Source organism: Tiliqua scincoides, chromosome 2 (genome assembly GCF_035046505.1).
Source record: "Tiliqua scincoides isolate rTilSci1 chromosome 2, rTilSci1.hap2, whole genome shotgun sequence".
NCBI lineage: Eukaryota > Metazoa > Chordata > Lepidosauria > Squamata > Scincidae > Tiliqua > Tiliqua scincoides.
The window spans coordinates 171,794,160-171,820,417 of record NC_089822.1 but is presented as its reverse complement, the minus strand read 5'-3'; positions in this window follow the sequence as shown (position 1 = coordinate 171,820,417).

Here is a 26,258-nt window from a genome sequence, read left to right as displayed (position 1 = left end):
CTGAGTGGGCCCTTCTGACTGTGCCGCCACCAGTAGAGATGAGGAGGGTTAGGAATAGGGACTTCTCAGTGGTGGTGCCCCGTTTAAGGAATTCCCTTCCCCTGGAATTAAGAACAGCTCCCTCTCTGGAGACTGTTCAGTGGGTCCCCAAGACCTTCTTATTTATGAAGGCTTTTAATTGATACTGAGGGCTGGCGCTTTTAATTTTGATTTTTAATTGTCATGATCCTTGGGGTGTTTTAATGTTTTTATTGTTTTAATTGCTTTAATTGTATTTATTTTATTGTTAGCCACCTTGAGTCCCCTTTGATGCGGGAGAAAGTTGGGATAAAAATACTATAAATAAATTAAATGAATATATTAAATAGGGTTGTAATCATAGGGGACTTCAATTATCCTCATATTGACTGGGTCAATTTGTGCTCTGGTCATGAAAGAGAGGTAGGATTTCTTCACTTGCAAAATGACTGTGCCTTGGAGCAGCTAGTCATGGAGCCCACCAGAGGTCAGGAGACTCTGGATTGAATATTGTGCAGTACTCAGGACCTGGTTAGTTATGTAAAAGTTTCTGAGTCGCTGGGGAACAGCGACCATACTATGATCTGTTTTGCCATACATGTCAGGGGAAGAGTGCCAAACAAATCTGAAACAAAAACCCTTGACTTCCAAAGGGCAGGCTTCCCTCAGATGAAGAGGTTTGTTAGAAAGAAGTTGGAAGGGAAGGTAAAAAGATTCCAATCTCTCCAGGTGCATGGAGGCTATTTAAAACAATGGTAGTGGAGGCCCAGCAAAAGCTCCAGAAAGATCTCTCCAAACTGGGAGAGTAGGAAGCAAAATGGCAGATGCTATTTGATAGGGTGATAGCAAGGGCTCATCAACATCTCCAAATCTGATGCTTCCTCCTCCGTGATGACACCCTGCAGTTGAAGGTTGTAGTGATAGTGATTTCTCTGTGCTGACTATACCCTGACTCGTTGAAGGTTGCTGGCCTAACAAGTCCTCCGAATTCAGCAGTGGACAGGGGGTTACTTCACTTTTCCTCCTCTTCCACCTGACTCTTGGTTCCCTCGCTGGGCTTGCCTCAGCCCCAGAACAGCTCCCAGGAAGCCTTCCAGAGACCTGTCATCATCAGACTCACATCATCACTTGGACTGTATTCATGGATAAGGAGAACAGAGTCGCAGATAAGCAGAGGTAGCTGGCACTTCTGCCACTTGTGGAAAAGCGAATTTGTGGATAGTCAATTTACATATAAAGAGAACTAACTGTAGCTTGTCTCCTAACCTCTTTTCAATTCCAAAAGCCAGTAAGTACCTATTCCCATATCAGTACATAAAAAGCAACATAAAAAGGGCCAGAAACAACAAGTTGCTTTTCTCCCCTTCAAATTATTGAGAGTATATCACATTTTTTTCCCCTGACAGTCAGTCATGGACCCCAAGCCTTGGTCAATTTAATAAATCAATTACACTCTCTGCAAGCTTCTCTTTCAATAAGAACAACAGACTTGATTAGTCAGCATGGCCTTATCTTTAAAAGGTTCTTGTTTATCATCTCCAGCAATGCTGATGAATAGCATAATTAACCTTTCTGTTATTATAACAAGGCATTACAAAAATGGAAAGTCCTCTAGGGGACAAGCTGATACCTATAGAAAACTAAGAGTCAAGGAGGATTGGGGTATTTAATGTTTGAGGTGAACCAGATTAAGTGATGTACTTTTTGGTTGCAATAGGATGATGTAAACTTAATATACAAGCAAGAATATGTTCCCAGGCCTCTGCAGGATACGTTATGGTTTAATACTAGAAAGCAGCAAGAACTCCTTGAATTAAATATAATCCCAGTACTGATACTTGGATAATGAGATAAAGAATAATCTCAGTCCAACAATCTCTTCATTGGCCGCAGCAATGCTTAATATGAAGTTTATCTGTAATAATGTATTTGGAGACTTTATTAACTGGATGAAACAGGGAATGTATACCTCTCAGGATTTACTGCAAAATCAGAAATTTATATTATTGAAGACCTAAGCAGGACTGTGCAAAAGGTTTGTGCCTGCATGGTATCAAATCTACAATTTGGACATTTCGTTCTGTTGCTGTGTGGGTTGCAACCTGATTGTTGGGTCAGTGAAACTGAGAGCCCAATCTTCTGCATGTCTACTCAGAAGTAAGTCTCATTATAGTCAATAGGGCTTATTCCCAGGAAAGTATGGATAGGTTTGTAGCATGAAACTGACAAGCTGGAGTGAGCCTATGGAAAATGAAACTGAGCCTCATGTGCACATTTATTCCGAAGTAGGCGACTATGCCCAAGACTACTTCGAAGGGCAGGCCAAATGGGATGGAACACCATCGGAATAGTCCTAATCTGATGAATGCAGGCTCAAAAAATAAAATAAATAAAAATAAAGACTTGAGAAGGAAGTGCCCCCCAAGGCTGACAAGGGAAATGTATTCAGTCCTATGAAAATTGAAATGGAGCAGCACATGCACATATACTTGTGAGTAGGCAAACTTGTCTTGGCTCCCATCAAAGGCCAGGTGAAGGGGAACATGAGGCCTCCTGATCCAATGAACATGGGGCTCAACAAATGCTCCAGAAGGGAGCCCCCCACCATTGTAGGACAAAAACATAGACTTAAGCGATTGGTAAAGTGAAATTTTTTTTTTTAGTTTCATAAAGCTAGATGAATCCCAATAGAGTGTTGTTTTAAGAAGTGATCCTCAGTGCTAAAAGATTTGGAAACAACTGGCTTAGTTCTAACTAGGGTTGAGCCAGCATTAACAACTCAGCTCTCGTAGTTCAGCTCTCGTAAAATTGTCTCCCAGAGGTGCACACCGCACACTATTAGCGACCATTTTGAAAGAGCCACTGCAAATGCAAGACCCAGTTACACCCACCATCAATTGTGAGCCAAAGGGGTGGCAGAATGAAGCAGGGATTGGGGCTTCAGGGAGCATGGTAGTTCTGGGCAGAGAGTAGGGATTGGTGTTGATGGCTCAACTGATTTTCTCCACTCCATTTTGGCCCCAACACACCTTCTTGCCTATAGACCAGATAAAGAACTGGTGCAGGTCTGAATAGGCCCATAGCAGCTCACATGGGAGTGGAGTAAGGTAATTTTAAAAAGCATTTACTTCTCTGCCCTTGCATGGTCTCTGGCCACCCACAAGATGCAGCAGAGCCTGTGCTAGTACCACTGTGTTCTATGGTCAACCTTAATTTAGGTTTGGGCCCTTACAGCGCAACCCTATCTGGCGTAGAAACAGGCAAGCCAGAAGGCTTGCGCTGTATCCAGTGCAAGATAGGGCTGCAAAGTGACTCAACTAAAGGTAAGGGGAAACTCTTCCCCTTACCCCGGGGTAAGCCACTGCAGCTCCTAGGTCTCCTTGGACTTGCACCACCTCCTAAGGTGACAGAAGTCCAAGGAGAGCAGAGTGGCTTGAAGCCACTCCGCGCTGCTTGAGTGTGGGAGCTAGGATTTGGCATAACAGCTGGATCCCAGCCCCACCTCTCCCCACCCACCCACCCTCGGGGCTGCACTCTGCCCACCCTCCACCCGCCCCAGATTGCCTCCCTCTCGCCTCCTCCCTGCCCACCCCAGAGCCTTGTGTCAGCTGAGCTCGGCCAACACAAGCCTCACTAACCTCTTTTGGTGGGGAGGCTGAATTCAGTGCACCTCTGTGTGTGTGTGTGTGTGTGTGTGCGTGCACGCGCACGCTTGGAGGAAGCGGGGTAAGTTAGCCCCAAAGGTGGAGTAGCAAGTAAGTGGCTTGAGCCATCCTGTGACTTTCTTGTTAATGTTAATGACTTTCTTGTTAACCCCTGCTAACTGGGTAAGAGGCACTTTTTCAAGTGGGTGCTCCTCTTTTTAGCAGGGGGAGAGTAACTGGCCCACCTCACCCCAGCACTGTCTGTTCTAGTGGCTGTCTGCTGGTATTCATTTGCATCTTTTTAGATTGTGAGCCCTTTTGGGACAGGGAGCCATTTAGTTATTTGATTTTTCTCTGTAAACCGCTTTGTGAACTTTTAGTTGAAAAGCGGTATATAAATACTGTTAATAATAATAATAATAATAATAATAATAATAATGTTCATAATTACAAGAGAAGGCACTTCTGCTGTAGCAAAGTGGCTGCTGACAGAACACACAGAGCTCTGTCAGCAGGCATTTTAGGAGGACTGCTGCATGAGGCAGCAGCCTTCCGGGGTTATCACAGGAGCGCTGCCTATACCCACTGGAGTAGGTAAGAGGAAACATGACAAAGTTGCTGTTTATACTATGACTGGAGCAACTTGACTGTTCCGTGAAAACATAGCTGATAGAACTTACCTACATCTATGTACATCCCAAGTCTTTCCCAGGCAGGCATTCTTAAAAACATCTTTTGGCTTCTTGATGTAGTTTAACATGTAAACCAAACAGTTCAACAAACTAATCTGAGAGGCAAAGTGGCAGATTTTGGATCCCAAAGCCCAACCAACAACAACAACAACAAAAAGAAACATGTAAAGCATCATAAAAATAAAGAAGACATAAAATGAACATTCCAAACATATTGGCCAGAACCCAGAGAAGCCTGTATGCTCACCAAAACCATATCCATGCATTGCTGTTTTCTGGATTTTCTTTTCTCTTTCTGGAAAACCCTATGAAATGATGTTGGGAAGAATCTACTGTTCTTAGATGCAGCTTTTGGATGCTGCGGCTGAAATTAAAAACCCTTGTGTGGATGCAGATAAGTGCATGGACATCTGGACTCGGGGCCCAATCATAACCAACTTTCTATCACTGATGCAGCCACAATGCAGCTCCAAGGTAAGGAAACAAACGTTCCTTCACCTTGAGAAGGCTTACACGACTGCCCCACCACCACAGGATGCCCCATCACGTGCCCCATTGGCATGTCTGCATCAGTACTGGAAATTTGGATAGGATTGTGCCCTCAGCCACTTTAGATAGAATCTTCAGTGAAGGCATTTAAAGACAAAGCAAAACAGTAGCGTAGCTAGAAGGGGCGCAAATTGATAAGTGTTGCAAGTGCTGCAACACGCTATGTAAGCAGCCCCTCTCTCTTGCCATCAGAGGCAATGGCAATAGACAGGAGACATCATTTGGTTCAGTGAACACTTGCACTTGGCTCCTACAGCCAAGTTTTAATTCTTTATTTCTTTTTATTTTACATCTTGTTTGAATTTGATGACTCATTTGTTGGAACATGAATTAATGCCAATAAAGGTCTCTCTAAGTTTTCCAAGTTCTTACACGGTGCATTGTGGCACCTGGAGTACTTACCATTGTGCCCTCCCTCTAGCTACACTACTGGTGCAAAATGGTTACATTGTTACAGTAGAATGTCAAATATTGCTCCTTGCATGGTAAACAGGCCAGTGGTGGCATCCAATCCTGCATGTCTTTTGTAACACAGCATCAGTCACATTGGGCTGGGCAAAGCCTAGCAAAACAGTAGGTGAGTCTTTTGAAATGGTAATGAGCTGACTAAGTCTTTGCCAATTCGCCAACAGGAGACTTACAGGCCAGAAGATTATTGAAGATTTGGGTGAATGGCAAGGGAAAATGTCCCAGTTAACAGTACTCATAAAATGCAAGACTTTCAGGCAGGAAACTGTGTTTATTAGGGGTTGGGAAGAATGGGTAATTTTCCTGTGGATCTGCAGGAGATGATTAGGAGCACAATTCCTGTAAATGATTTGGAAGGGACCGCACATTTCCCAGAAACCAAAGAACCATTACAAAGAGCCTTTTGCAATGAATTCCAAAAAAAGAAGTCCCTGGAACAAAACGTGAGTATATCAAATGGCTATTTGTTGTTTCTTAGTGTCACCACTTGACTTCTAACATCTCACTGCATGGCCACCACTTGGTGTTCCATTTCTTTTCAGAGAAAAGAAGTGGGCAACAAACACTAGAAGGAATTTGTCGAAGTATGCAGCATTACAACATCCTAATATGGAAATGTCAGTGTGATACTGTAACTGTAAGGGAAAAAAAACTATGGCGAAGATTACTGTTATATATATATAAACACCTTCTGTGTACATATTTTTCTGTTCTTAGTTCCCTGTGGATTGTGCCCCTTGGCTATAAAATCCATGATTAAATTTTAGTTTACCTCAGCTACATGGAGAAGGCAGGATAGGTTGCCTGGAGCAAGCCTGCCTATGCCTTGTAGCATAGTATCACCCAATTCTAAGGTTTAGCTGTGCTGAATACCAGAATATAATGTACGTTCTACAACGGTGAGAGACACAACTGAATATCCAGGAAATACAGAGCTTAAAATGTAGGCCCTTCCAGTTCTGCGGATTCGAAATCACCACGTTGACTGCTGTATTAGAAGCAGCACAGTGAATTACTTTTTCTTCACATGTACTTAATGTGTTGCAATGCATCAGAAGCCACAGTGCTCCTGTGAGGGCTGCTGGACAGCACAGTACTTTTTGGTAGCTAGAAGAGATGGGAGAGGCCTTTCCAAGTGATTCAAATGCAAAGGCAAATCTACAGGTGTGCGTCGTTTAAGGACCTTCCACCTAAGGGCGGACCATATATAGGATGATGATCAAAGCACAACAAAGACACCCTTGATGATGCAATAAAGTCTTCCACAGCCTGCATCAGAGTGTCTGCTTACACAACAAAGTGTCTTTTAATGCAAAGAAGAGCCAATCTACCTCCAGGAGCCTGTGCTGCAAGTGAGTGTCTGGCAGGGAGTATCTGTTTATGTAACAGAGGCACTAGATTGGACTGAATGTTCGGTTAACAACATAATCGCATAACTATGGGGATCAGAGAACATATCCCCATCATTAAGGCAGCCCAATCCTGAGCTTCGCTGGCACAGCAGGGCTTGCATGGCCTCCACTGCATTCAGTGCAGCTTTGGGGCAGGCAGGGGATCTCCTCAGAGTAAGGTGATATTTCTACCCTTACCCCAAGTAATGCCCCAGAACATAAGAACAGCCCCACTGGATCAGGCCATAGGCCCATCTAGTCCAGCTTCCTGTATCTCACAGTGGCCCACCAAATGCCCCAGGGAGCACACCAGATAACAAGAGACCTCATCCTGGTGCCCTCCCTTGCATCAAAGGCTGTCCTATGGAGCTACTCAGATCTTTGTTAGCTATTTAGTGACCTGGTATAACACCAGGAGGCCTAGGTCGGGGCTTAGGATACAGTGGAGGAAGCCTCCACCAATCCCGCCCTCTCCTGGGGCAGACTTCCCATTCTTCCCTCCCACACCCTGAAATACCACCTCCCCACCACTCTTTCCACATCCCTCTGCTGCCCAGTGCAAACCTCTGCCAGTGACTGGTGGGCTGGATGCAGTGTTGGCGGGGTGGCACAGGCCTACCCGCCAGCGCTGTCTACTCTCTGAGTGTCACAGTGTGCCAAATTATCAATTTGCAATTCTGGAAAAGCCCCCTTTCTCAGTGTGATCACAATTCTAGTACAAGAAGATGGGCTGGCTCCACATCAAGAAGGCCTCTGGCAAAAGCACTCCTATGTAGGGTAGATCCTCTTAAGGTTCACGTTATAGCTGGAGATTACTTTGTCATTCCTGGGAGGTATGTGAATATTCTTCCTGCCACAGCAATATCAAAGCTGTGTTGTCTATTTGTGTTGTCTATGTGTTGTCTATCAAAGATCCCTGTTGTCTATTTCCTCTTATATAGGGGTAGGAAAACTGTGGCCCAGGGGCCATTTGCAGCCCTCGGGGACCCCTAATTTGGCCTGCAGGGAGCCCCCAGTCTCCAATAAGCCACTGGTCCATCAGAGACCACTGGAGCCCACACTTGCCCGCGGCTGGGCTTTATGTTGGAGGTGTGTGCTCAGGAGTTATTTATACTCCCCTTTAGTTTTCTGGCTTGGTCTGCATGTCTGGCAAAAGCACATCCATAATTGTCCCAAGTGCATCAATTCATTTCTCCATGTGTTTTCTGCTTTTCCCTGGGCATTTTTAACCGCCCCCCCCATTGCCTCTGAACAACTTATGTCTCCATGTGTTTCTGGCTTGGTCTGTGTGTTTTCGCTATGCAAGAGGCGTGTGGCAAACAGTTCATAGTTCTCATGTGGTTCTACATGCCTGTATTATAATTCTCATGTGTATTATAAATATGCTCAGTAACATTCATTCACTCATATAAGTTCTATCTTTAATGTATTCATTTATGTAAAAATTTACGTAAATATGAAATATAAATTAATTCCTTTTTTTGCCAGCCTCTGACACAATGTCACAGAGATGTTGTGGCTCCCCTGCCAAAATGTCTGCCCGCCCCTGCTCTTATGAGACCAAAAACACCTTCTCCACTCCTCTCATCTGCAAATGGGAGGTTACCCCAGGGTGTCTGGAAGAGGTTCCCATTTCCTAACAAGGTAGCTAAAAGAAAATGGTGAATGACTAATTTTTTCAGCTGCACAGAGTTGGGCAGGGACTTCAAGGATCATCACTGAGGAGATGCTGAGGTGAGGCTTTTGAATATGATTTTCATAAGCATTTCAAAATCAGCATCTTGGACAGAAAATCATGGGGCTGATGTTGAGGGATAGTGCAGGTGAGCTATTCAGCTGTTGAGGTGCCCCAGGTCACATCCCTTGGACATGACTCAATGAACCTTGAGGAAGAAGGAAACAGTTATCCTGAAGTTCTACATTGGCATCCCTCAGCATCAGCACCTTGGACAGAATGGCATGGTGCAAATGATGAGGGGCGCTGAAGATGAGTTATATACATATCTGTGGAGTGCCTCAGGCCAAACCCCTTGGCCTGCACAGCAGATATGAGTCTGAAAAATGGAATGTATATCAGTGAAACAAGGTTTCAAGCACACAAGCCCAAAACCACATGTTTTAGTAAATAAGGCTGCAATCCTATAGGCTTTCTTGGAAATAGGAAGTAAGCCTTATTGACCAGTGGGACCTATTTCTGAGTAGACAGGCAAAAAAGTGTGCTGTGAATCCTCTTTTGTGCAACTGTAATGTTCCAAAGTAAGTCAAAGCAGCATTCTTTGACAGCTACCAGGTAAGTCAATGGGACTTCTGACCCACCTAATTCCCAAAGGCATGCAAACGTGCCCTTTTTTTGGTCCAGGTATATGGAAACACATGGATGATTTTTTTTTTTTCTAGCAGATAAATCTCTATACTGAGGCCCCTGATAAGGATTCCACAAAAAAGGGAATATTTTATGCTTTTTATCCTACCCTTGGACAATTTTCCAGCACTTTTGGTTACCAGAGAAGATACCAAATCTTCCACTGTAAATGTACAATTTGCAAGTACTTTATCAGTTTATCAGTTTAAAGGATGTGATCTACAGCAGACACACAGCATAATCATTCCCCCTCTTCACTAAGTGCTTGTGAAGAGAGGAATTGATTGTAGGATGGATCATCTCCCCTCAACTTGCAGGCACTTGCAAATTGACCATTTAAAGGAGGTGATCCATAAGGTGATAGACAGCCCAATCCCTTCCCCCTCTTTTAGAAAAGCACTTGCAAATCAAGGAGAAAAGCAGAGAGATTCTTCAGGATATGCAGAATATTGATCCTTTCCCCTCCCTTGAGACTTTGGAAATGGTTTGTTTGCGAAGAAGCAATGCACTCTGGGCTGGTAAGAATTGCCCACATGAGGAATTCAGGAAGCATTGTACGAGGGTCGCCCAGAAAGTAATGCACCACATTTTTTTTCTCAGCCTACAGTAATGGTATGAATGCGAAACTTTAGATATACATTATTTGAATTTTCAGGCGTGCACACACACATTTTTGGTTTCTTCAGACAGATAGCGTAGCTGCAGCAGTGTTTCGAAATGGCGTCTGTAAGTGATGTACATTACAAGCAGCGTGTCGTCACTGAATTTCTCACTGCGGAGAAAGAAACTGTTGGGAACATTCACAAACGTTTGTGTACAGTTTATGGAGAATCTGCAGTCGACAGAAGTACGGTTAGTCGCTGGGCACAGAGGGTGAGGCCATTAGAAGGTGGTTCGGCAGAGCTCCAAGATTTGCAGCGTTCGGGGCGGCCATCCACGGCTGTCACACCTGACAAGACGCAGCTTGTGCTCATTTGCGAGGACCGACGCATAATGACTAGGCAGTTGGCGCTGAAGCTGTCAATCAGCAAAGGCAGTGTGGATGCAATCATCCGTGCTCTTGATTACTCAAAAGTGTGTGCACGATGGGTTCCGCACTGTCTTACGGTGGACCACAAATCTCTCAGAAAAAACATTTCTTCTGAGTTGCTGAAACATTTTGAAGATGAGGGGGAAGCGTTCTTGTCCAGGATTGTGACAGGTGATGAAACCTGGGTTCACCATTTTGAGCCCGAAACAAAATGACAGTCGATGGAATGGCGTCATCCTCAATCTCCACAGAAGAAAAAATTCAAAGCAACTGCTTCTGCCGGTAAGGTCCTGATCACTGTGTTTTGGGACTGTGAGGGCGTCATACTCATTGATGTGATGCCAAGAGGCAGCACCATTAATTCTGAAGCTTATGTGAAGACATTAACCAAACTCAAGAAGCGCTTTCAGCGACTTCGGCGCCATAACAACCCAGGTGAATGTTTGATTCAACATGATAATGCTCGGCCTCACACAAGTTTGAGGACTTCGGAACACATCACTAAACAGGGTTGGACTGTGTTACCCCATCCACCCTACAGCCCTGACCTAGCTCCCTCAGACTTCCACTTGTTTGGGCCATTAAAGGATGCCATTCACGGAAGACATTTTGAGGATGACGAAGAGGTGATTCGCACAGTGCAGAAATGGCTTCGTGACCAGAACAAGGAGTGGTACCGACAGGGCATACATGCCCTTGTGTCTTGCTGGAGGAAGGCCATAGAACTGGACGGAGATTACGTGGAAAAATAGGGAGTGTAGAAGAAACATCATTCTTTCTTGTGTGTAAGTTTCATTGTGTTCAATAAATAATTGTTGAAGAAAAAAAATGTGGTGCATTACTTTCTGGGTGACCCTCGTACTTACTCAAACTCTGCTACCTTTGCTCACAGTGAAGTCATTGTACCCACTAAAAAGGATTTTGGGGGGAAGGGAAAATCAGTTTTGCCTCTTTAATATAGTCATTGCAAAGTTCTTGTAATATTATCCTTTGAGCGTAATCCAAATAGGGGCATGAGTAGGTTCAAGTCCCTTGCTCCAGCCCAGCCGAGTTGCGAAAGTGCCATAAAGCACTTTTGCCCCCAGGGAAACTGAGTCAATCCAGGGCAGGGCCTTGGGGAGGGCAGAATGGAGGCATTTCAGGGCAGGTGGGTCGCAGGTGAGTGGGGGTGGGGCCAGGATCTGGTACTTGTGCCGTATCCTAGACCATGTCCTGGACAGCCCAGAACAGCTCTTGAGGTGCACCCTGAGTAGCCCCATTGAGGCTGCTGCAGAGTTACCCGGTGTAAGGGGAAGGAATTCCCCTTTCCCTGGGCTAAGCTGCAACTGGCCCCAAACCCATGTAGGATACGGGGAAGGTCAGCTGGCCTCCCTGTTCCAGCGTGGGTTTGGATTTGGCTGTTTGCTAATTTATGCTGGAGTTTTTATTTGAAGAACCACCCAAAAATTCTTATTTGACATAAGATTTATTTCTTGCATCAGTACGGTGATAATGGGCTTCTACTGTATGCAGTCAAGATACTCTCTGACATCATCGCTCAATGCCCATACTGCCAGTCAGCTGCCAACCGGAATGGTGCTGAACACTTCCTATACTGCCTCATCTTACTACTTATGCCAGACCCTCAGTATTCACTCAACTATGATTTCTATCTCCTCCCACAATACCTCACCATCTTCCAAATTTGCCTTGTGTGGCCAGGAAAGAGTTCCAGGAGATTGGGTTGAATTTTGTATTTCTCAACCTGGTAGGACAGTGGTCCAGAAGGATCCCATTTTGTGGATGTGCTCATTTAGTAAAGTGCTCTTCAAGATCCTCAGAGGCAGCGTGGCTTCAGAAGAGGCCACTTCCTTCATGAAAGGCACACTGCCTGATGGGTACCACATCTCCACACTTTCAAGGGACTTGCATTACATGCTCCTTTTTATAGCGTATCACTTTTTGTGCTGTGTTTCTACAAATTATTGTGAATACAGGTCCTAAAAAACAGAAAATGAAAAAAAAACTCATGGGAAAAGTGGAAAATCAGGTGCACCTTACAAGAGTCAGAGCCCAAACCTATGTATGTCTACTCTGAAGTAAGTTCCATTATAGTCAATAAGGCTTACTCCCAGATAAGCATGGATAGGCTTATAGCCTCACAGCCCAGTCCTGAGCTGCCTGGAGTGTGGGGCTGCTGCAGCAATGAGAATAGCTGCAACAGCATCCAACACAACCCAGGCAGCCACTGCTGCCTCCTTGGGAAAAGGAGACATTTGTCCCCTTTGCCTGTGTAAAGGAAGTAGCCTAGCAATGGGGCTACTTGATTCTACGGCAGCTCTGGAGAGGTCCGTGTCGGGTCATGCAGCTCAACATGGGGCTCAGGATCTGGTGGAGCAGTGCTCCACTGGTCCTGGCCAACTCCCTCCCCGCTTCTACCCCCCCTCAGAATGCCTCCTCTTCACCCTCTCCCCGCCCTCCCCCACCTAACTTCATGCCCCCATTTACCTTTCCACTGACAGGCAATCTGGGGGACCGCCGAGCGGCAGATCGCCAGCCTCCCATCAGTGCTGGCTCAGTTTGAGCTCAAGATGGGCTAGCTCCAGCACTGGGCCAGTGCTAACCCTGCAAACGTACTATACTGTACTTTGTGACAGCTTGTGCTGGCAGCAGTAAGCCGGCGTGTAGAGCTCAGGATTGGGCTGTCCGTTGCTTATACTGTGCAACTAAAGCTTGGGGTGCTAAACCTCATTACGTGATACTAGAACGTCTGAAACATTTTCATCATAGATTTTAACACTTTATTGATTCTGTATAATGCTATTTTTTAAATTCTATTTTATAATGCTAATCAATGTTTTTCTTATATGTGGCATTTACAGTGATTTTGGGGTGAATGGATTTGGAGAGAGTTATGATTTTTCTCATTGAAATTAATTTCATAATTATTCTCATTATCCGGATTTTCACTATAAGGGCCATTTTCAGGAATGAGGGCCCAATCCTAACATGGGCCAGCACCGTAAGGCACATCCGCAACACCCAGCAAGCAGTGAACACCTGTGCCAGCCCATAACTGAGCCAGTGCTGGATGGACGCAGCCCGGAGCATGGTAAGAGCTCTGGGTGGTAGTGAGAGCCTTGGGGGCAGGGGGGAAGGGGGGAGGCATGGGGGAGGGAGCAGCTCTGCCATATTCTATCCTCTGTGTCTCTAGGCTGCAAAGCCTGACATGGAGGCTATCAAGTTTGCACCAGCAAAATAGTTGGCACAGACTTGAAAAGCCCCATTGTGTGGCTTGGGACTTTCTCCTGGGGAAGGAGACGAATGTCCCCTCCCGCCCGCAAGGAGACCTCCAGCAACCCCGGTAGTGCTGCTGGATGAAGCAGAAGCCATTTTGTCACCACTGCACCCAGCAGAGCCACTGGGGATAGGATTGGGCTGCTTGTTCGCTATGGATGAGAGGAGTGTATTACTTGAGAAAAAGAAACTGTAATATGAAAAGCCTAAGTCCTGATCCCATTTTAATACAGCTTATGTTTATATGCATGATATACCAAACTGAAGTTCAGGTACTGGCAACGGTGCAATTGCAATTAGCAAATAGGTGGTCCTCTACCAAATCATATGGTGTCCTATATCTTTTCTTTTGCAAATCAGGTATCACATTGGATATATCTCAGGTTCAGTACAGGAGTAGGTATAACACATGTTTTGTAACCTAAAGTTTCTTTCTGTTCATTAATGTGTGACAATTATGTATTGAATTTTAATTCTATATTAAAAAGAAATAACTTTTTTCATAAAAGTGTAGTTAAAGCTAAAATGCTTAGGCTACAAAAAACCATCTAACCTATAGGACAGAGTTGCTTTGGATTTGTATTCCAACAGTTAATTACAAAGGCTTGTACTTTAATGCCAACACACAGGAAAATCTGGTTGCAATACCAAAGACGTTATTATGCGATGGCCTTTCATAAAATACAATTTAACAGACCACAGCAGCTGGTAGGCAGAAGGCTGAACACTGTAACAAGCAATTACATTATGGAATTTATTTTTCTCCTCACTTTTATTAGCTAAATTTCTCTGAATTTTAATCTGATTCTTTTCATAGTTCATCAGGCCTGACACCCCTCTGTGGACATGAAACCCCTGATAGTCATGGATGAAGGAATCCATCTATTTAATTTTTCTTTTCTCCTTCAAAGAGTTTGAAAAATTAATTTATCTGATTGTTTGAGCCATTATAGAAAATTTGTTGAATTTCTTTTATTTTGTTACTAATAGTCCACCTTCATTTCTTTCCTCTCATGTCTAGTTTGATAAGGTTTCTCTCATTCATTTACAGATCGCAGATTAAAAAAAAAAGTGAAACACAAAGCTGGAAGGAAATAAAGTTTGTATTAACTCACAGGAGGCCTTGCATGGCTAGGCAACAGCTGTAGCTAATTCCAAGGAGGGAAGCTTGGCTGGTCCAGGCTGCCTTCCTGGGGGAAGGGGTGCATGGCAAAGTGGATCAGTGAGTTTTTGTGCAGCAGCTTAGAAAAAGATGTTTGCTCAACAGGAACTGGAGCAGATACTTTTCCCAGGTATCCCCCCTACAAACACATGTAACACAAAAGACTTGGTTGAAAACAGGGCCATGATTTATGGAATTACAAAGCTGAGCAGCTATTGATGTAAAGCAGCGGGTCCTAACTATACTCCACCCCTTCAGTGTGGGCACCTAACTAGGAGGTGACAGTTACCTGTCTGAACCCTCCCTTGGGCAAACCATGCTGGCTCAGAACTTGGCCTTGCCAAAAGGCTCCTCTAGGTTCTTCCTCACCATCCCCTAGAAATGGGGTCAAGGCAGCTGAATTGCTGTGCTCACCTTGACTTGGGTAACTATGAAGATGGGCATCCCAATTCCATTCTGGGGTCAAGCCAGGCCAACACTGATCCGGGTAGCCTCAGGGGATCAGCACTGGCCTTAACCCAACCTGTTGCTTACGTAAGGGTAGACACCAGCTCCTTATTTCTACTCCCAGTCCTGCACTATCCTGCCAGACATGACTGACCTAGCTAAAATACCCACAAAAAAACCCAAGAGGACAGTCAGGGGTATGCAAAAAAGTTTCAACCCATACCCAATTGGAGGAAAAGCCAAAAAAATTCCTACGCAGTCCCAACCGGTGACCAGCTAGACTTCTGATTGTACTTGAAGGGTGCGTGGGTGGGATCCGTTGCTGAAGAGGAACAAAGAGGCCTGCAGAAGCCCACACACTGGCTTTCAGCAGTGCACCAGAGGCTTGCCCCCCACCTACAACCAATAGGTGCACAACACGCCATGTGAGGGGGGGGAACCGGGCAGGTTATCCTCCATCCACATGCACAGCTGGAGGCTTTTTTGGTTGCACATGGGGGAGAAGGGAGAAAGAAGGCAGGAATGATGAAAAGAGGTATGTTACCTGTTGTGGTTGCCACCTGGCAAAGTAACATTTGAATAGCAGAGGGAATGCAAGTGCTTAACACAACACCAACAGGCCCATGAATGACAGGACCAACAGCTGGACAGGTGGTCAGACAAAGAACGTGATGACTCTGTGACCCAGTTTCTGATACCTTAAATTTTCATAGAAACAGATAGGGGTTTTTCTGGAGCTTCCATTCTTTATGGCCCTATTCTATTGAGTCAGGCCACGACTGGATCTAGCGTTCCAGTGGCAGAATGCACTTCATGGTTTCATAAAATGCATCACTCACAACTTTGTGTACTCCAAGGCAGGAAGCTCTCAGGATGTGGTTTTTGTTTCATTTCAAATGTGCTGTGCAAGGAAAGTGCTGCTGTTCATTGACTTTTCCAGAGAAACAAAAGAAAGGTTTCTCTTAAGCCAGCTAGAATGGATGGGGCACTGATGATCAAAGCTGTGGTGTTTCTTGAGGCCTGTGGTCTCTGAGGCCTCCAAGGCTCCATTTGTGGCCTCAAATGTCACAAGGCTGCCCTGGGTCATGTTCTCCTAGCATGCATCCAGTGCCACGTACATGTGTAGATCACACATCAGCACAAATACAAATTAAAAGCTTGTCAGGCAACATTCTTTGGATGGTCAAGTATTCAGAAAATTAAGTGGAGGAAAACAGATTATGGGCACAATTCTAACCAACTTTCCAGCACTGGCATAGCTGTGCCAGTGGGGCATGAGCTGCATCCTGCTGTTGGGGGGCAGTCATGGAGGCCTCCTCAAGGTAGGGCAATGTTTGTTCCCTTACCTCAGAGTTGCACTGCCCTTATGTCAGTGCTGGAAAATTGGTTAGGATTGTGGCCTAAATATTACATGTAAAACCTCTGGATATGCAAATATCAGTGGAACCACAAGTTAGTTGTGCTGCTACTTTGTGAGATCATGTGTTTAATCAATGTGTTTAACTCCCACCTTAGTTGAGCTGTTCTTATGTGTAAGAATAATTCATGATTTTCCTGAGTGTTATGCAATGTATTCGGGATAAACCACAGCACAGGCTATGATGTGCAAAGTGATAAACGACAGAAGGATTTAGTATATCATCTTTCCTCCACTAGCCTTTAGTTTTCCACAAGTAGATCCATTCCCCAGAGCTGTAAAAAGTTACAGATAAGGATGGGCTAAAACTTTTAGATTTCACATTTGCGTAATGTAATAAAATGCTTCTCAAATCGCTAAACCCTGCCTAGAGACTATCAATCACTTTGGGCCTGCCTAAAATTCTGTAAATTATGAATCTGAAGCGATTACAACTGTCATCTTCCATCTTTCACTCTGGCAAAAGATTCATATTTCAAACCTTGGTTATCTTTGCATACAGTTTGATGGTATATTGTCCTGCCACCTACTAATCGTGATTGGGGAGGAAGATGAATCTCCCAGAGTCAAACGTATATTTTTCTCTTATCTCAGCAGTACAGTTTGCTGTTTGTAGTTAAATCTAAAAACTGTAGCCTCCTTTTGAAAAGTCTACTGTCAAGGAGGCATGTGTGTGACCTCAAAAAAAAAAATTGACTCTGGAATTAAACTTCATGTACAAAGATGTAGGAGTATATTTAGAATCCAACACATCTAAAGAGTTGTGCCACTGTATTAGCTCAGGATAGGCATCTGCAAAACCTCTCTGAATTCCTGCTTTTATGTAAACTCTTTTTGGCTAATCTCATGATCCCCCAGATGTTTTGCTTGAGGAACAAATTTACTTGCTTTAAGCAAAATCGCATTGGTAACTCTAGCATAAAATCAGTGTATCATCAGCACCGCAGCCACCTGTATTCTTCAATAAAATGATATATTTGAGGTCATAAGTCTTAGATTCAGCCCAGTCAAGATCACCATGCTTCTGCAACTTTTCCTGTTGTTGTTTTTTTTTTTAAATGGTGCCTCCAGGGACAGTGCTTGCAGGTTATTAGTTCAAAACAGGACCCTGGATCCTCATTCTGAATGTAGTATGATAGACAGTAAGACACCCCATCTCAGGAACTTTCATAGTATACCAGATAAAGAATTTGGCTGTGAAAAAAAAACAAACCATGCGCACTGCTTGGAAATATTTAATGTTCAGCTATTCTATCTTCGCTATGTAAATATGAAAGCATAATAATATACGTTTTGATTTCCCCCTCCTATTTTATTGCTAGCCTGCTGTGTATCTTTACCCTGTATTTGTTATTCTCTATTGTTGCAAGCCTGCTTGGGGATTATAAATATTTTATTAAATACACGCATACACATACACATACACACAAAGGAGGGTAAATGTATACGAAGTTTACTCTGGAAGAGCAGCACCTCCCCAAGTTGGGGGACTGACCTTTTGCTACAAAATCAGTCTGCCCCCTCTCTTTTTGCAAAGTACAGGACAGGGGGAGGGATTATGCCAATATTTTCCAAAGGATCACCTGTTTTACAGGGTTGTTGAGAATATAATTTCAAGTACATTACCACCAGCTCTTTGTAGAGAATAAAAATAGAGTTCTGAACACATATTTCTATGAATTACTTTGTCATATATAAGAAACATGCTATCTTTTCATCAGTTTACTGTTTCAAGCATAAGCAAGCTATACTCATAAAAATTAAGATAAAAAGAAGCCAGAGGCCATCTTCGGCTTACACAGCAAGTACTTCAAAACAAGTCCTTTTATTACAAGCTGTTCAAGCCCCTCTATGTTTCTGTTTTGCAAATATGGCTGCAATCCTAACCACAATTTCCTGAGAGTAAGCCCCATTGAACAAAATAGGACTTACTTCTGAGTAGACCTGGTTAGGATTGTGCCCCATGTTACCTTCTTTGCCATAATGCTGACATAACTACTTGAGTCTAGCAATCATTCACAGCATTACATGTATTGTTCCTGGGTTGTTGTGATGTGGCAGCAGGCAAGAATACACTGAGCATAACCTTTTTAGTTCCCAGAATATCCTTTGCCCATTTGGAACATGTGAAAATGGGGCAGTGCAGGTGAAAAGGCTAGGCCAGAAGAGGCAAATATTCTGAAACCTGAGCACATATGGGTGCATTATTCTCAAGGAGCACCTTCCAGCAGATGCATATTCTGAGTCTTTCTGGGAAAACAACAGTCTTAACAGTTGTTAGCCAATCTAGGGCCCAATCCTATCCAATTTTCCAGTGCCGGGGCAGCCATGCCAATAGGGCATGCACTGCATCCTGTGGTAAGCAGGCAGTCACAGAGGCCACCTCTATGTAAGGGAATGCTTGTTCCCTTATCTCGGGGATGCATTGTGGCTGCACCGGTGCTGGAAAGTTGGATAGGATTGGGCCCCTAGTTGCCTGAATCCATTGGTAACAAAATATTTCATTGTGGAGGCAGATTTGGTGCTGACCATCAAAGCCTGGTGAATCCCAGACTTTATCCCACCATGAAAATTAAAGGTGCATGTAATCTATAAAAGGTATCTAAGGGCATAATCCTAACGCAAAGCACATTTTTGCTTCCTCGGTAGTCAGCTGGACCGGCGTAGGGACACACAGCAGCCCACAGAGGCTGTATCCAGCCTCCATGCTGACTTGGGGAGGAAGGGTCACATCGGCCGAGCTCAGCTGACACAGGGGTCTAGGGAGGGTGGGGAGGAGTTGAGGAGGAGATAGTGTGTGTCACCTGGTGTGGCTCACAACCCTCTAGAAATGCCACTGACCACAATTATGGAATACTTTTTTGAGTCGCGATCTATGCCTTCCCTGTTATCCTTCTTGCAGGGGCTGAAAACATTTGACTTTTGTTTGGCTTTTCTGTCTCAGCTGTGTTAAGTTTTTGAGAAGTGTTTTTCATTCTTCTCTTGGATACCAGTTGAATGTCCTGTTATGGCTGCTGCTTTTTAAAGGTTGATTTTTTTTTTAAGGTTTTTCATGTGTTCTGTGATAATTATTTTGTGCTGCTGGTTTTATTAGTGTTGTTTTGTATGAGTTGCCTCTTAATGCATTTTTATTATTTTTTATTGGGGCTTTTTAATTTTTGTATTCTTATGTTTATTGTAAGCTGCTTTGGACACCTCACTATAGGGGAAAAGGCAGGATAAAAACAAACAAATAAAAACAGATTTTTGCCTCAATTCAAACAGCAGACAGCCTTACATGTATTTTCTCACAGTACTGAATACTCAATGTTAGTGGCAGGAAGCAAACACCTTATGTCAGGGAAACAAGGTTTCATATGCATGCATTAATAACAAGCTAATTGTGCATCATTATTTTATGGAAAAGCTTCCTTTACCACTATCTAGCATGGGCAAAGTTAAAAGCAAGGACATCATTCAACTGCCCTTTCATCAAATTATCCCCAATTGCATTCTCCAAATATGTTATCAAAATGGTAATTCTCGGCTTTCCTTTCTGTAGATAGTCCAGTTTTCATAAAAGTCGCATTATTGCTACAAATATATTGGGGGGAAACTATTTCAATTACTGGGAGGAATACGTAACTCTAAGTCTATTTATTTTAATTTATTCTACTGTCTCGATATATTTGTGGGTAGAACCTTTCGAAAGTATGAATAAATTCACCTTGAAATCATACCAATTGACTTTGGCTGGGCTAGGCTGTGAAAAGGAATCAGACTCTCTTTTTGAAATAAGCCCTGACAATGCTGATCACAACAAAGTGGCTACTCATTTATTAAACTGACAGCTCAGCAATTGTTTCAAGCAGAAGAGATGAAGTGGCCTGAGGTGTTAGCTATGGCCGGGGGTGATAGCTGTGGCTGGGTGCTTTTCTGTGAGTCACATGTTCAGAGGTGGCATCTGATAGTGTGACATTTCCTAAGGCTCCAGCACCTGCCTAGATGTCAAGCAGCTGGCATGAGCCCTGCATCCATTTTTACACTGTTATTCCATGACTGACATGAGAGCTGTGAGAATAGACACAGAGACTTGCCCAGGCCTCTCTTTGTTACCAGCAATCCAATCAATATCTGAGGGAAAGAAGAATGCCATAGAAGCGGGAGAACAAAGCAGAGTCAAATTTGATGGGAAGGGCACGTTTCATGCTTAAAATGTACAAAACCGCAAGACTGAAACATTTCTTGGCAGGAGAAATAGATGTAAATGGTTTCAGAATTTAGGGCAGAGAAAAAGCAACCACACCTCAATGCCTGGTTGCTTTCCACTAGATCTAACCTTGGTTTTAAGTGGGTGTACTTGCGTACCTGTCTCTCACATCAGTGTTTCATATTTAGAGATGTATTGCTAGCACAGTGACCACTAAAGTCCAACTTACAGAGAAGTCCTTTGCAAGTTTATTCAGATGCAAGTGGGTGCTCCTTTTTTTAGCAGGGGGAGAGTAACTGGCCCACCTCACCCCAGCACTGTCTGTTCTAGTGGCTGTCTGCTGGTACTCCTTTGCATCTTTTTAGATTGTGAGCCCTTTTGGGACAGGGAGCCATTTAGTTATTTGATTTTTTCTGTAAACCGCTTTGTGAACTTTTAGTTGAAAAGCGTATATAGATACTGTTAATAATAATAATAATAATAATAATAATAATAATTTATTTCAACAGGACTTACTTCCAGGTAAGTGTGTTCAGAACTGGGCTCAATGCTATCCAACTTTCCAGCACTGTTGCAGCTATACCAACAGGCATTGCATTTTGCAGTGGGGGGCAGACATGAGGGGGCCTCCCTTAAGGTAAGGGATTGTTTATTCCCTTATTGTGGGGCTGCATTGTGGCTGCATGAGCACTGGACAGTTGGATAGGATTGGGCTCCCAGTCTTGTTTTTAACTAGAATGTGAAGCCCTAGAATTAGGTCTTTAATGATTTTTTTAATAGCCTGAGTGGGTATATGAAGTTTTTTGTTTTTTAATTTTGAATATTTGAAAAACGGAGTTGACCTGAATATTTATGGAGGAAAAAAATGTAAAGGGCAAAAATTAAACAGCTGGGGAAATAAATTTATAGCGACATGAGTCAACCAAAAATTCAGTTTGCTGATGTCATATAGTAATACTACAGTAGTATACTATCATTTCCCAAAGACAAAGTCAAGTGACAATTTAAGATGTCCTCAAAGAAGAAAAAAATATAAAACAATGGATTTATCCCAGCACTTCAAAGGTGTTCATCATATCCCAACATAAAGTGTGCTGTTCTGAAGCTCTGCTTATTGAGACACAACCCGAGTTTGTTTAGCTTGCTGTTTAGAAAAGAGTATTAGAATATGCAGTACATCTGTGATAGCTTGCAAACCTGGGGGGCTCACAAGGGTTCTGCTGCACACCAGCTCCCTTTGTAAAATCAAACACCACGTTGGTTTTTGAGCCTTCCCAGGTTGTACAACATGCAGGTTGCCTTCCAGCACTGGAACCATGATTTGACTGCACAGCCAGAAGGCATTTCTGCTTACATGGCAGAGGGGGGCAAGTCACTGATCTTTCCCTCATTAGCAAACCTTTACCCTGCAAACTGTCCAAGGACATGGAGACTTGGTCCAATGGAGAGAAGCAAATGGAGGACAGAACTGGTAACCCTGCATGCCAGTGGAAACTCCATCTTCTCAAGCAGTGGGACTTCTGGATCCAAATCCAAGAACTGCAGCAACACTTTAATACACGATTGGTACCTAGATACAAAGTTACTGAAATGCACTTAGTTCTGTGTAGAAAAGCAAGTAAATAATATACAGGTGTCTTCTGCAGATACATACTCAAGAAGCGTTTTTATCATCAGAATTATTCTTCTGTGTATGGCTCCACAACCACATGTAGGGGGCAATCCTACCTTCAGCCAGCCCATACGGTGCAGAAGTGCCAGCATGCTGTGGGCTGGCCAGGGACCATGATACTTACCCCTCCATCACATCATGGTCCCTGGCACACACAGTCACCAGCCATTCATGCCTGTGGTTCCATCCCATAAGAACATAAGAACAGCCCCACTGGATCAGGCCATAGGCCCATCTAGTCCAGCTTCCTGTATCTCACAGTGGCCCACCAAATGCCCCAGGGAGCACACCAGATAACAAGAGACCTCATCCTGGTGCCCTCCCCTACATCTGGCATTCTGACTTAACCCATTCCTAAAATCAGGAGGTTGTGCATACTCATCATGGCTTGTACCCCATAATGGATTTTTCCTCCAGAAACTCGTCCAATCCCCTTTTAAAGGCGTCTAGGCTAGACACCAGCACCACATCCTGTGGCAAGGAGTTCCACAGACTGACCACACGCTGAGTAAAGAAATATTTTCTTTTGTCTGTCCTAACCCGCCCAACACTCAATTTTAGTGGATGTCCCCTGGTTCTGGTATTATGTGAGAGTGTAAAGAGCATCTCCCTATCCACTCTGTCCATCCCCTGCATAATTTTGTATGTCTCAATCATGTCCCCCCTCAAGCGTCTCTTTTCTAGGCTGAAGAGGCCCAAACGCCGTAGCCTTTCCTCATAAGGCAGGTGCCCCAGCCCCGTAATCATCTTAGTCGCTCTCTTTTGCACCTTTTCCATTTCCACTATGTCTTTTTTGAGATGCGGCGACCAGAACTGGACACAATACTCCAGGTGTGGCCTTACCATCGATTTGTACAACGGCATTATAATACTAGCCATTTTGTTCTCAATACCCTTCCTAATGATCTAACCATGTGCTGCAGCTACTGTGCAAGCAGCCTAGCCCTTCCATAGATGGACCACAAGTTCTATCAGCAGAAGGCGCAAATAGGATTGCCACTAATTGCTGTTTTTCTCATTTGGATGTGCTTTGCACACATTTTTTTCCACTAAACATTTTCCAGAATTAATTGCTGTCAAATATTGTATTGATAGTCTTCAACGGTTTTGGATATTTGGTAAATATTCTATTAATGGAACCATTCCATTAATGGAACCTTTGCTCCATTACTATGGAATTATAAGCATTGCAGAGAATTCTAGGACATGTTCTCAGTTCATAACGAACACTGATAGGTGTTGCCAACACTGCTCCTACATGGACATGCACACGGACACAGGGCCCAGTCCTATTCGATCTTCCAGTGCTTGCAGCCAAGCCAATGGAGCATATACTGCATCCTGTGCTGAGGAGGCAGTTATGGAGACCTCAAGGTATGGGAACATTTGTTCCCTTCGCTCGGGGCTGCATTGCGTCTACACCAGTGCTGAACAGTTGGATAGGACTGGGCCCATAGACAGCTACAACTTCATGTGCAAATGCACTATCTTGGGTCTGAGATTGTCCAGCCCAGAATTAAGACCAAACTGCACAGGAGGAAATTTAGGCTCAGTAACTAGAAAGGTCAATATACGCAGTCTCAGACTGGATAACAGAGTGAATAACCTCAAAGTGCCTCTAGTCCAGGGGTCTCCAAACCCCAGCCCGGGGGCCAGATGCAGCCCACGGCCAGCCTCTGATCCCCTGAGACCTTCTGGCCCAGTTGACTGAACACAACCAAGTTGTGCTTGTGGGGTGGGGGAATGGGGGTCCATTTAAGTGTGTGCTTTATTTCTTGGGCTGTGTTCGTTCTTGGAGAAGTCCTGGACATTTGAGCCCATTCATTTATTCATTCATCTAAGTTCCATCTCTAACGTATTATTTATATTTTATATTTAATTTTTTTTTCCGGCCCTCGACACTGGGCTAGATATTTGATATGGCCTTTTGGCCAAAAAGTTTAGAGATCCCTGCTCTAGACTACCAGTAATAATGAGATAAATTTTCCTATAGAATATAGGTTTTATTGAAATTATATAGAAAACAAGGAAAAGTCTATCTTTACTTATAAGATTAGTTGCTTAGCGTTTTAGTGGTTGTGGGTGGAGGATAATCAAAAATAGTTCTGTCAGGACAGGATTAAAGTGAGAGAAGGAGAGAAAGGAAGTAACAGCCCAGTGCTATCCTACTTATGGCAGTGGATCTTGTGTTACAGTAGCTCTGAAAGCACAAAAGACACACCACCATCAGTACAAGTGCCTGGAGGCTCCGTGCAATCACCCATGGCCCACCCAGGCAGCACTGGGGGCAGGTAAGGTGGCAGTGGGGCCAAGCTGTGGGCAGTTTGGAGGAGGTTCAGGGTTGTTGCAGGATGGATCTCAGTAGCATCAGCATGTGCCAGATCCTGTCCCCCTTTCCTGGTCCAGACCCACCCCCTGACTCTCCTTTGACTTGTGAGCTGGCACGGGTCCAAGGAGACCCATTGATGGCCAGGCAGCCTATGGAGAGGTTGGTATAAAATATTTTTACTTAGCTCTTCCAGGCCATTTGGTCACCCCCCTCCACACCATAGCATGCAGCATGCGCTCCATCAGTGGTACTGAATGCTATGGATAGGCGGGACGGCTGAGCTGAGTTTCCGCCATCTGAGACGACCTAATGGAAGGAAAGAAGAAGTCTGGATGAAGGCTTAAAGATAAACTCGGGCAAGCAAGCGAAGAAAGAGTAGGATTTAGGATGCAGAACCGGTTTTAGTGAAGGAGGTGAGTAACAGCCCAATCCTACATGCACCACCTGTTGGCTGCTTGCCTCTTGTGCTGGTGCTGACTGCCATAAAGCAGTCAGTGTCAGTCACAAAAGGCACCACCTTCTGCCAGCAGTGCTGGTGGGAGGGCCTGTGCCTTCCTGCCCGCTCCAGAGCTTCTCCCACTGTTCACCAACAAAGGTTAAATCAGTGGAAGAGGCGGGATGGAGTGGTAAGAGGGCAGAATGGATGCGGAAGGGGTGAAATGGAGTTGGGAGTGGGTGGATCGAAGGAACCAAGATGGAGTTAGGCAAGGCTGTGCATGCTGGAAAAAGAAGGATGCTGGCAACGCAGGTCTCACTATTGCCTATTATGAACAGAAAATGCACCCTAGAGCATGCCTAACAGTCCCTTGTGTCTCCACATTGCACAGGCATTTAAACTGACAGCATCTGATAGATAACATTCAATGATAATTGGTATTTGATAGCTGACAGTTTATGAGGTTTCATATTTGAAGCTGATGCTAAAGCAGTCAAATTTGTATTTGGCTGTGAACATTTTACTTTTGACAAAATTCATTCATTCAAAATTAGAATGAGAAATTGCCAGGCTTTTGAATATTAGCATTAGACCTGATGGAATGGACAACAATTAGGACAAATAAGGGTTGGTGATTCAACCATAGACATTGAAGGGACAACAGTTAATAGTTTGGCAAGAATGGAAAATAACCAAGGATGCAAGGATCTTTGTTCACCAAAAATTCAGAGAATTATTCATCCTCAAAAGGTTAAAAAACTATATGGGTATACAATATTTTCAATTATCCCTATAGCTAGGAAACATATTTGCTTGCAGAATATTGCATAAAAGTCTTCGAAAATCACCTTCCCCCTTTTGCTTTGCCTTTTAAAATGAGATCTAAAACACATCAAAGAAAAAAAAAAGTCTTGTACCATGGAAGACAGTATAACTCAGGAGCTGACCTGTACACTCCTCAGAGTAACTTGTTACTCCCAGGAGATAACAAACACTCATTCTTTTACTTTTTTCATTCTATTACATATAACTGTAATTTTTTCCCCTTCCACAGAAGTTGCTGATCCTGTGTCAGGTTTCGTTTGGATGATTTTACAGAACATAATGTCAGTTTTCTACAACTCCCAAGAGTGTCCCCAATTTAGTTTAATTGTCTTTTCCCAGGTGTCTCAAATC